We start from the raw sequence: 2,873 nt of genomic DNA, 5'->3' as shown, positions 1-2,873 counted from the left end.
AGCTGCCGCTGCTGCTGCCTCCCGTACACAGACTGCGCCAGGCCCGCGCCGCCTCAAGCCGGAGTAGGGCCTCGGAAACCCTCGGCTGCAGGCGCCGCCTCTCAGGCCCCGGACGCAGGCATCACCTGGATTCCGGCCTTCGGGCTTACACCTCCCGTAGACTTACAAGCGCCGCAGATCTGGAAACGTTTCTTCAAATCTGGGCGCCGCCGGCGTCCACAGAACTTACTTCAGTTTAAGCTCACCGCCTTCCTGGTTTCACCGCCAGGCAGCGTCAGCCGAGCTTTCGAGTGCATCGATGGAGGCGGCCAGGCGTTAGGAGTGCCGAGGGAGTAGATTGTCACGCCGCCAATTTTTTGTTTGGTGTTGGTTTTGCTTGCTTGATTATTTGAGTTCCTTGTTACCAAAAAGCAATAAAGGTGGGGACTGAAAAGTATTATTGCCTTAGTAACCGTCGTTATCGTCACAGATAATCAGTAAACCAATCTGCATTATAGGAAGTTATATAGACAACCACACGTAGCAAAATCGATTATCTCACGCTGGGAGAGGAGGAAACTGGCCCAACAATAATAAATCATGGGAGTGTGTCTGTATAGCGTCAGAGTCGTGTGTGATTAAATTGTAATGATTTATTTGCAAAAATGCATTAAAAGTCGGCGTTTCTTCTGCCCTGAAGGTGAAGGCACAGGTTGGGCGCAAATTTTTTTCTCACGTTAAAGTAACTGGTTGGTTGCGGAATGGGAGAAAACTGCCCGAGGCAGGGAAAGGAGGTTTCTTCTGGAAAATAAATTAAATGTGTAGGGGGTTTTGTTGTTGTTATTTAAACCAATACAAATGAAAGCAATTCAGCATTTTCTGTAACTCATACGACTTTATGTCCTTACATGAACATCATTTTTTTCTTATTTACTATAAGTAAGCATCGATTAGGAGGTAAATTGTTGGCCTTGGTTTGGGTCGACTGTGAGAACCAACTCGTTCACGACTGCTGTATACCCAAGCTACAGTTTTCCACAGACATTTGAGATGGAGAAAATCACCTCCACAATTTTATTTCTCATAAGTGACTGTACCTTAACTAACCTGTTTTGAGGAACCATTTTAAAGCTTAACTACAGCACTACATGTTTATTTTAAATAATTCAAGAGCCGGTGCGGGAGTGGGCGGTGGAAATGAACCTTTGGGGTCCTGAATTTTATTGGAAACTGTATATCTGTCTGCAGGCTGTCAACTGAACTTTACTCTCAATTTTTTGTTCGTTTGTTTGTTTTTACCAGAAATGCATTTTGAAATGTCTTGTCCTTGGAAAATATTTGCTATTTAAAGAAACATCATTAGAACTTGGTGAGCATTTATTAGTATATGATTTCAAAACTTGGGTTTGGTGGGGGGGTTTTAAACTAAACTTTTCTTAGGCCAGTAGGAATCCGTGGTTAGACACTACAGATCTCTCTTAGCTCCATCTGATAGGAACGCCACTATTTGTAAATATACTAAGAGCAACAAGCCAGAAAAATCTATGGGAAAATCTATTTCGTGTGAATTATACAACTATTGTATCCAAGCCTTCCCTAATTAACTTTAAAGTGTTCATCTTTCCCTCAAGCTTAGTAGATGGATTTTGAGTTCAGACTTAAAAGTCATGTGCTTGAAAGGGCAAAAAAAGTAGCTGGTGAGCCTCCTGATCCCTTACCATACTTTTAATAGTGGCTGTTTTTGGAGCTGTTTGTGAATACACATGAATAACACCTCAGTTTGAGAGCTATTTGAGCACCACATCCATTTAGCTGATCCCATTATTTGTCATTCTGCTAAATAACCTTAAAAACGGATTTTCATAAAGGATTAAAGTTTTATGGTTATTCCCCTCTAATAATATCAGGAGTAAAGTGGTCACAAATAGTAACCCAAGACTAACTGTAAAATCATGTTTCTAAATTCATATACCTTTGAAAAGTGAGTACTTTGAGTCTCTTGTAGTGTAATAAAAAGCAAACAGTCGTGTAATTTACTGATACCTGAAAGCTATTGATACTGGAAACTTAAAGATCTTAATTGTTTTTCCTAAAAGTAGCAATAAATGAAATAAATGTTTTAAGAAGAAAAAAACTTTAGAATTCAAGAGAAAAAAGGCAAAGTAACAATTCTAAAGAGTGTGATTTCCATCTTCATTAAGTTCACTAACTGAATATTTTAATCTGAGTAGTGTGGTATGACATAAAGTTACATATAGCTTCTATTTACATACATTCTAGAAACAATGTATTAAGTTGTAATTGTGTTCTCTTTTTCCACGTTTCAGTTGCTTTGATGGAACTTCTCAAATTATCTGTTAACTTTGTGTTAATGCCTTAACCAATGGGTGGAAGATATTGGAATCAAAGTTCTATAATTGCTTTTATTTTTACAAAGAGTATAAGATCCAAGAAAATGAACAAGTTACCTTTAACATCAGAAAGACTGCATTAATATTCAGACTACTCAAAAATGTCCCCAAAGCCACACTTGAAGAGGTATATTTGTTTACACACTCAGGTAAATATAACTTTCCATATGTAAATATTTTTTCATATGTAAATATTCTTATGTGAGGGGTATATATACGGCCACAATTCTCACAGCAAGCTTTGTGCTGCACAATACGGACAAATAGATGTGTCCTTCCATATAACAGTTTCGATGTAAATAGTCCAGGAATATATTTTAAATCGTAGCTGGGGGGGGTGCTTTTCTCCCGGCGAGGTTTTTTTTTTTTTTATAATCCACGGTACATAAATTAGATGGGCCACAAACTTAACATCGATTTTTTTTTCAAACTCAAAGAGGGATAATCATTTTCTTTTCAAAATTAGGAGATCAATTAGAATAT

At 38.3% G+C, this 2,873-nt stretch overlaps 1 protein-coding gene across 1 annotated transcript in view; it reads right to left on the bottom strand.

The window, feature by feature from the left end:
* Nucleotides 1-263, bottom strand: part of RSRC1 (arginine and serine rich coiled-coil 1) — a 433,291-nt gene extending 433,028 nt beyond the window's left edge. The window contains exon 1 of the mRNA XM_024740166.1: nucleotides 167-263. The gene's annotated coding sequence lies outside the window, so the exon portion shown is untranslated. The remainder of the gene's footprint in view (nucleotides 1-166) is intronic.
* Nucleotides 264-2,873: the final 2,610 nt, after the last annotated feature.

Source organism: Neophocaena asiaeorientalis, unplaced genomic scaffold (assembly GCF_003031525.2).
Source record: "Neophocaena asiaeorientalis asiaeorientalis breed wild unplaced genomic scaffold, Neophocaena_asiaeorientalis_V1.1 scaffold50, whole genome shotgun sequence".
NCBI classification, from domain to species: domain Eukaryota; kingdom Metazoa; phylum Chordata; class Mammalia; order Artiodactyla; family Phocoenidae; genus Neophocaena; species Neophocaena asiaeorientalis.
Note: the sequence above shows the minus strand (reverse complement) of the source record. Positions and strands in the feature narration are given on the sequence as shown.